This window comes from Carlito syrichta, unplaced genomic scaffold (assembly GCF_000164805.1).
Source record: "Carlito syrichta isolate Samal-C Ts95f unplaced genomic scaffold, Tarsius_syrichta-2.0.1 Scaffold304374, whole genome shotgun sequence".
NCBI lineage: Eukaryota > Metazoa > Chordata > Mammalia > Primates > Tarsiidae > Carlito > Carlito syrichta.
Genome location: NW_007248470.1, coordinates 184,723 through 194,534, shown reverse-complemented (window position 1 = coordinate 194,534; position 9,812 = coordinate 184,723).

Sequence of the window (9,812 nt, the reverse complement as noted above, 5' to 3'; positions counted from 1 at the left end):
GCACTCCAGTCTGGGTGACAGAGTGAGACTCCAACTCAAAAAAAAAATTAAATAAATAAACAAATTGCAGTAAAATTTATGATACATAAAAGTAACTGGGAAATGGAAGTACTGGACTAATAGAATTACCTGCTGGGTGTGGTGGCTCATGCCTATAATCCCAGCACTTTGGGAGGCCAAGGTGAGAGGATTGCCTGAGCCCTTGGGTTTGAGATCAGCCGGAGCAACTTGGCGAGACCTCATCTCTACAATAAATCAAAAAATAAGACAGGCATGGTAGCACATACCTGTAGTTCCAGCTGCTTGGAAGGGTGAGGTGGAAGGATCACCTTAATTCAGCAGGTCAAGGCTACGGTGGCTATGAGCCTGGGCGACAGAGTGAGACTCCTACTTAAAAAAAAAATAGAATTACCTTATATGCCATGCACGGATAACTTGAAGACACAGATATTTGTGATAGAAATACTTTTTCTTTTTTTTTTTTTGAGTCGGAGTCTCACTCTGTCGCCCAGACTGGAGTGCAGTAGCCGCTCCTGGCTACCGCAACCTCGACCTGCTGGGCTCCAGCGATCCTTCTGCCTCAAGCCTTCCAAGTAGCCAGAACTACAGGCGCGTGCTACCACGCCCCGCTAATTTTTTGATTTATTGTAGAGATGAGGTCTTGCCAAGTTGCCCAGGCGGGTCTCGAACCCGCGGGCTCAGGCAATCCACTCACCTCAGCCTCCCAAAGTGCTGGCTTTCTTTTTTATTTTTTTGAGTTGAAGTCTCACTGTCACCCAGGCTGAAATGACAGTGGGCTGCAATGGCACAATCATGGCTCATCACGGTCTAGACCTTCTGGGCTCAGGCAATTTTTCTGCCTCAGCGTACAAGTAGCTGGGACTATAGGAGTATGACACCACACTTGGCTAATTTTTTGTAGAGATGAGGTCTTATGTTGTCCAAGCTGGTCTCGAATTCCTGGCCCCAAGCAATCCTCTCACCTCAGCTCACTAAGTGCTGGGATTACAGGTGTGAGTCACCACACCTAGCCTGAAATACATTCTATAGTGATGGTATGACAATGGCTTTCTTTGGGAAGATTACTGAGAAAAAACTTCAAGACCATTCAGCTCTTTGGTCATTGTTGTGAACAAGTAGTATCACACTGGGAAGATATTAAGTAGTGGTCAATAGAATTCTGGCTAAAGACATTACTGATTATGCTTTCCAGGGGTCCATATATTTAAGCATTATAGATCAGATGTATATGCATGTCTTGACTTATTTGTTTATTTTAGAGTGCTTATTGGGGGGGTGGGAAACTGCTGGGGGGGCACATCTCATCCACAAGGATACCTGAATAATGAACATTTGCATACCTAACCCTGAATTGTACCCCACATCTTTAAAATAAAAAAAGAAAAAGAAATAAATTGTCAAGGATAATAGAAAAGAAAAACAAGAAGTGCTTATTGACTCAAATGCTGTTGGCTTCCCATTTTCTCTTGTCAAGGGTTTTGTCGTGTCAGTATTAACGTGGAATTATTGGCTACCTTGTCTCTACTTCTGAACACATTTCCAAATTGTTTTTTATTTTTAAATAATAATAATTATTATTTTTGCACTTACTGTTTTAGACAAGCCAATCAAACTGTTTTTATTTATTTGTTATTTATTTATGTATTTATTTATTTATTTGAGTTGAGTCTCACTCTGTCACCCAGGCTGGGGGGGCAGTGACACGCTCCCGGCCACTGCAGCCTCTACCTGCTGGGCTCAGGCGATCTTTCTGTCTCAGGCTTCCAAATAGCTGGAACTACAGGCATGCGAGACCATGACCAGCTAATTTTTAGATTTATTGTAGAGACCAGGTCTTGCCAAGTTGCCCAGGCTGATCGCAAACCTGCGGGCTCAGGTAATGCTCTCACTTCAGCCTTCCAAAGGGCTGGGATTATAGGTGTGAGCCACTATCCCTTACTAATATCTTGTTTTGGTATTTAGTTTCTTTTTCCTTTCCTGGTTAGTGGTCTTTTTTTTTTTTTTTTTTTTGAGTTGGAGTCTCACTCTGTCGCCCAGACTGGAGTGCAGGGGCTGCTCCCGGCCACCGCAGCCTCGACCTGCTGGGCTCCGGCGATCCTTCCGCCTCAGCCTTCCGAGTAGCCGGAATTACAGGCGTGCTCTACCACGCCCGGCTGATTTTTTGATTTATTGTAGAGATGAGGTCTCGCTACCCAGGCGGGTCTCAAACCCGCGGGCTCAGGCAATCCACTCACCTCAGCCTCCCAAAGGCACTGGGATTACAGGCTGAGCCACCGAGCCCGGCTGGTTAGTGGTCTTATATTGGCAATGCGACCTCCTTACAATCCTTTTATTTGGGGAATCAGGGGAGAATGTTTTCTTCTTATAGTTTTCCAGGAAACATTTACATACAAAATATATGAATCATTTGTATATATATATGATGTGCTGGGTTTTTTTCTAGTTTTTTGTATGTGTGTGTGTGTGGGGGGGGGGCCTTTATTTGTGGAATTTTCATCATATAGAAATTGTCAATTCCTTTTTTTTTTTTTGAGTGGGAGTCTCACTCTGTCACCCAGGCTGGCGTGCAGTGGCATGTTCACGGCCCCACAGGCTCAGGTGATCCTTCCGCCTCAGTCTTCCAAGTAGCCGGAGCCACAGGCACGCTCTTCCACGCCCGGCTAGAAACTGTCAATTGTTATGCATCCATACACAGTATTCTCTTTGTGATAATTTCTGTTGTCATTTTTGTGTCAGAACATCTTTCCTGTCTAAATATCAGATATACATGTACTTAATTTTTATTTTATTTTTCTGATTTTCTTTTTGCCACTGTACTTTTAAATTCATTTGGAATTTACTTTTGTGTATTATTTGAACCAAGCTTCACATATTTTCCCTAAATAGGCAATAATCTCAAAATCATTTAGTAAGTTATTTGCTTTCCACTGGTTTATGCTCCTTCTTTTATTATAAATTAAATAATCTTAAACATAAGTATCAATTTTATGGCTTTCATTTTTGTTCCCTTATGTAGCCTGACAATTCTTGTGGCAGTATTGCACTTTTTAACCACAATAACCATTTAATACCTTTTAATATCTAAATCTTTCTTATTACTATTTCTTTTGACTTTTTTTCTTACCCATTTGCTTGCTTTTTCTTCAGATGACTTTTTAGAATTGTTTTGCCATTTCCCCAAATATAACCATTAGAATGTTTAAAAAATGTGTTAGTTATTTAATTAGGTTCTTTTTGAGCAATTTAGAACACCAATTTGTGAGGACACATTCCATTTGTCAGGGCAAACACAGATTGCAGGGAGCCCTAGAATAGCTTTGATTTTTGGTCAAATTTGTGAGTCCACAGCTTTCTTTTTTTTTGGAGTCGGAGTCTCCCTCTGTCACCCAGGCTGGAGGACAGTGGCATGCTTCTGGCCACCACAGCCTCAACTGTTGGGCTCAGGCAATCCTTCCTCCTCAGTCTTCCAAGTAGCTGAAACTACAGGCACACACCACCACACCTGGCTAATTTTTTGATCTATTGTAGAGATGAGGTCTCGCCAAGTTGTCCAGGCTGGTCTTGAAGCCGTGGACTTGGGTAATCCTCTCACTTTGGCCTCCCAAAGCACAGGAATTATAGGCATGAGCCACCACGCCCAGTCAAGTCCATAGGTTTCTGATCAACCTCGCGCTGTTCTGTAATCTCATTTTTCCATTTTTCTTTGTCAAAGATCTCACCCTCCTGGTGCCTGGACTTCCACAGCTTCTTGAAGTAAGCATCAGTAAGATGTTTTGGGATTAAACATCAGTAAGATGTTTTGGGATTTGACATCACAACACTGATATCAACTCTTGTGGAGGTGGCGATAAATTTCTGGTGTGTTCTTCCAGAGGAACTCGATTGTGGATGAGAGGTTTAGTCACAAGTCACAAGGCACTGCCCAGCTGCTTAAGAAAAGCCACCCTCTTGCCTCTGTGGTCCCCCGTGAGGATGATATGAATAAGAATGGTCCCTGGAGTGATGCTAGCTCACAGTTTTCTCACGTGCTGGCTGAAGGGTTTTTTGTTTTGTTTTGTTTTGTTTTTTGCTGTGACTCAACTTTTGCGGTCCACGTTCAGTAGAATAATATCTGGGCATTTGGGGGAAGCTGGGTACCTTCTGGGTACCACCATTCTTGTCACTACCCACTGGTTTTGCAACCATTGCAAGAAATTTCCCCTTCTTTTTCTTTCCGACCATGAATTTAGCTGTTGAGTACTTCCTCTTGGCAACTGGGAAATATCTTCCATTCCTTTGACGAGGACAGGATTTTGGCTGCAGTGGGGCTTCCCCTTCTTGGGCCTTTTAGCCTTGAGGTTGCCCCTTTTCTTTTTTTCTTTTCTTTTTTTTTTGGAGACAGTCTCACTCTGTCACCCAGGCTGGAGAGCAGTGGCATGCTCACGGCCACTGCAGCCTCCACCTGCTGTGCTCAGGCAATCCTTCCGCCTCAGCCTTCCAAATAATTGGAACTATAGGCATGTGCCACCAAACCCAGCTAATTTTTTGATTTATTGTAGAGATGAGGTCTCTGCAAGTTGTCCAGGCTGGTCTTGAATCCATGGTCTCAGGCAAACCTCTCACTTTGCCCTTCCAAAGTGCTAGGATTATAGGAGTGAGCCACCGTGCTTAACCAGAGGTTACCCCTTTTCACCTTGCCACTAGCCTTCTTGGCTTCAGGTTTCTTTTCCTTAGTATCCAGTTTCTCAACTTTTTTACCCAGCATCTTGCAAGATGGGAAAGAACAACTATTAGAATTTTGAATCACCTCTTTACATCCCATTCAACAAATATTTAATAAGTATTTATATTAAGGAGCTAACAAATGTTGACCAGATAATGTTGGTCACAACATTTTATAAGTGTATATTTCCTTACATTTGCAAAGTGCTTTAAGACATTTAAGAGTACAGAGTCTCAGCTGGGCTCGGTGGCTCAGCCTGTAATCCCGCGCCTTGGGAGGCTGAGGTGAGTGAATTGGCTGAGCCCGCCGGTTCGGGACCCGTCTGGGCAATTTGGTGAGCCCTCATCTCTACAATAAATAAAAAAAATCAGCCTGGTGTGGTAGCGCTCTCCTGTAGTTCCAGCTACTTGGAAGGCTGAGGCGGAAGGATCACCGGAGCCCAGCAGGTCGAGGCTGCGGTGGGCGGGAGCGGCCACTGTACTCCAGGCTGGGCGACCGAGTGAGACTCCAACTCAAAAAAAAAAAAAAAAGCTTAAATGATTTGAATATTGACTCAGATATATGCTACTGCTACTGGGTGTATTTTTTTTCATGCTCCAAGGTCTTTCATGAATGTTAAAAACTCAATTGGTAGTTAGATGACCAATTCATTCAGGTTTTCTTGGAACTATTTTGGTTGTGTTATATTTTGAGTTGGAGTCTCACTCTGTCACCCAGGCTGGGGTACACTGGCACAATCATGGCCACCCCAACGTTGACCTGCTGGGCTCCTGCAATCCTTCTGCCTCAGCCTTCCAAGTCGCTGGAACTATAGGCGCGCCCTACCACGACTGGTTAATTTTTGATGTATTGTAGAGACAAGATCTCACCAAGTTACCCAGGCTGGTCTTGAACCCACGGGCTCAGGCAATCCACTCGCCTTGGCCTCCTAAATTGCTGGGATTATGGGCTAAACCACCATGCCCAGCCATTATTTTGGTTTTAAAACTGCAAGTCCTGCATCCCTGGAACCTTAGCAAACTGAGACAGTTGGTCATCCCTATTGGCAGACATGCAGTCTCTCATGGTTTTTACAGCAGCCCTGTGGCAACGTGTTGTGAACTGTGTTTGTAGTATCACCATCCTTGTTAACGGAGGTAGTTAGTGGGCTCAGAGAACTTAACACGGCCTAGCCAAGGCCATCAATTAGTTTATAGTTATCTTTCTTTCCTAAATTATTTCTTCACTTAATTTGGTTAATTTATTTCTGAGATCTTTCCCACTATCTCCCAGTAGACAACTTGGTTTCTTCTTTTATTAATGTATTATTTATTTGGTTTTAGAGACAAGGTCATACCGTGTTGCCTAGGCTGGTGTACAGTGGACATTTATTGACACACTAATAGCACACAATAGTCTTGAACTCCTGGGCTCAAGCAATCTTCCTGCCTTAGCCTCCCAAGTAGCTGGGACTATAGGCATGTACCACTGCACCCAGCTGGTTTCCTTATCTTTTCTTTTCTTTTATTATTTATTTATTTATTTATTTTTTGAGTCAGAGTCTCACTCTGTTGCCCAAGCTGGAGTGCAGTGGCATGCTCACGGCCACCCCAGCTTCTTAGGTGATCCTTCCGCATCAGCCTTCCAAGTAGCTGGAACTACAGGTGTATGCTACCATGCTCAGTTAATTTTTTGACATATTATAGAGATGAGGTCTCACCAAGTTTCCCAGGCTGGTCTTGAACCCCAGGACTCAGGCAATCCTCTCGCCTCGGCCTCCCAAAATGCTGGGATTACAGGCTTGAGCCACCGTGCCTGGCTTATTTTATTTTTTGAGTCAGGGTCTCACTCTGTCATGGACTTTCTGGGATCAAGCGATCCTTCTGCCTCAGCATTCCGAGAAGCCTGGACTACAGGCGCATGCCACCACACCCGGCTATTTATTGTTGTGTTGTTTTGGTAGTAGAGAGTGTTGCCCAGGCTGATCTCAAACTCTTGGGCTCCAGCAATCTGCCTGCCTTGACCTCCAAAGTGCTGGGATCACGGGTAGGAACCACTGCATCCAGGCTTTTTTCTTCTTTTTTAGAATGAATAAAAACAGAGTTTCATCTGGAGGGTCTTTGGCTTAGTATTAACTTCAACAGTGATTCTTTGCAAGTCCCTTTGTAGAGACATTCAGGTAGACTCTCCCAACCTATGTAAGATGAGTGGAACTGAAAGCTATGAAGATGTTCAGGGCGTGAATTGCCATACATTTTAATCATTTGCCAGATCATTTAAAATGTTACATCCAGGGGGGAGGGGGATGGGATTAACAGTAGCAAATATCTGTCGGGGGATGGGAAAACACTTCTTATCTACAGGGTGCCTGAATGAAACGTCATTGCACACCTAACCCTTAACTGTACCCCACAAAACCATAATAAAAAATACTGATTAATGAAAAAAAAAAAAAAAAAAAAGAAGGAATAGATAACAGATGAGACAGAGAAAAAAGAAAAAAAAAAATGTTACATCCAGCAAAGCTATCCTTCAGAAGTGAGAGTGAAATAAAGTATTTCCTAGACAAGCAAAAATGGAGGGAATTCATTACCACTAGATTGGTCTTACAAGAAATCTCAAGAGAGTCTGGCATCTGGAAGTGAAAAGACCATAATCACCATCATGAAAACGCACAAAAGTATACATTTTACTTTTGTGGAGCAGATACACAAAGGCATAAGAGGAAAGAATCAAACTTATTACTACCAAAAAACCACCAAACCACTATGACAAACAATAAGAGAGAAAGGAAGGAACAAGGGATATAAAAAACAACCAGAAAACAATTAACAAAATGACAAAGGTAACTCCTCACCTATCAATAATGACCTTCAACGTAAATCAATTAAATTCCCCAATGAAACAACACAGACTAGTTGAATGGATTTTTTTAAATGACCCAACTGATATATGCTGCCTGCAAGAAACTCACTTCATCTGTAAAGATACAGATAGACTGAAAGTGAAGGGATATAAAAAGATACTCCATACAAATGGAAACCAAAAGCAAGCAGGAGTAACTATACTTATATCAGATAAAACAGACATTATGCTAAAAACTGTAAAGAGACAAAGACGGTTATTATATAATGATAAAGAGATCAATTAAGCTCAACACCCGAACACCCAGATAGATAAAGCAAATAGTATTTGATTGAAACTAGGAGATAGTCTCCGATACAAAAAGAGTTGGGGATGTCAACACCCCAGTCTCAGAATAAGACAAATCATCTAGGCAGAAAAACAACACAGAAACATTGGATTTAAACTGCATATTAGCCCTCGTGGACCTAGCAGATATTTATGGAGCATTTCATCCAACAGCTGCAGAATACACATTCTTTTTTATCAGCACATGGAACATTCTCCAGGATAGACCATATGTCAGACCACAAAAAAAGTCCTAAAAAATTTAAGAGTTGAAATCATATCAAGTATCTTTTCTGACAACAATGGAATAAAAACAGAAATCACTAACAAGAGGAACTTTTGAAACCGTACAAATACATGGAATTTAAACAATGTGCTTCTGAATGACCAATGGGTCAATGAAGAAACTAAGAAGGAAATTTTCAAATGTCTTGAAACATAAAAACAGAAATAGAATATTAAAAAACCTATGAGATACAGCAAAAACAGTAGTAAGAGGGAAGTTTATAGCAATAAATGTCTGTATTAAAAAGTAGAAAGATTCCAAATAAACAATCTAATGATGCATCTCAGAACCAGAAAAGCAAGGAAAAAAGAATCTAAAATTAGTAGAAGAAAATAAATGATAAAGATCAGAGCAGAAATAAACCACATTGAGACTAAAAAATACAAATACAGAAGATCAACAAAATAAAAAATTGGTTTTTAGATAAACAAAATTGACAAACCATTAGCTAGACTAACCAAAAAATTAAGAGAAAAAACCCAAATAAATAAAATCAGAAATGAAAAAGGAGATATTACAACTGATGCCATATAAATACAAAGGATAATTAGAGACTATTATGAATAACTACACACCAACAAATTCAAAAAGTTAGTGGAAATAGATAAATTCCTAGCTACGTACACCCTACCAAAACTGAACCAAGAAGCAATACAAAACCTGAACTGATTAATTACAAGTAACAAGGTTGAATCAGTAATAAAATTTCCCATCAAAGATGGCTTCACTGCTGAATTCTACCAAACATTTAAAGAAGAAATAATATCAATCTTCTTAAACACTTCCAGAAAATTTAAGTGGAGGGAATTCATTCGTTCATTCATTCTTTCTTTTTTTGAGTTGAAGTCTCACTCCGTTACCTAGCCTGGAGTGCATTAGCATGCTCATGGCCACCCCAGCATCAACCCGCTGGGCTCCAGTGATCCTTCCATTTCAGCCTTCCAAGTAGTCAAAACTACAGGCATGTGCTACCACACCTGGCTAATTTTTGATTTATTGTAGAGATGAGGTCTTGCCAAGTTGCCTGGGCTGGTCTTGAACCTGCAGGCTAAGGCAATCCACTTGCCTCGGCTTCCCAAAATGCTGAGATTACAGGCTGAGCCACCGCCCATGGCTGGGAACTCTTTCAAACTCATTCTATGAGGCCAGCATTACCCTGATACCAAAACCAGACAAGGACACACACACAAAAAACAACTATAGGCTGATGACTGTAGGCACAAAAATCCTCAACAAAATACTAGCAAACAAAATCCAGCAGTACACTAAAAAAAAAAAATCATTCAGTAGGATCAAATGGGATTTATCCTAAGAATGCAAGGATAGTTCAACATATGCAAATCCATAAATATTATACAACACATCAACAGAATGAAGGAGAAAAACCATATGATCATCTCAACAGAAAAACATTTGAAAAACTTCAACATTCCTTCATGATGAAAACCCTCAACAACAAACTAGGTATAGAGGGACTATACCTCAACACAATAAAGGGTATATGTGACAAACTCACAGCTAATATTTATGACTAAAACAAGACAGGCATACCCATTTTTATTACTCTTGTTCAACATAGTACTAGAAGTCCTAGTCAGAGCAATTAGGCAAAAGAAGGAAAGAAAAGGCATT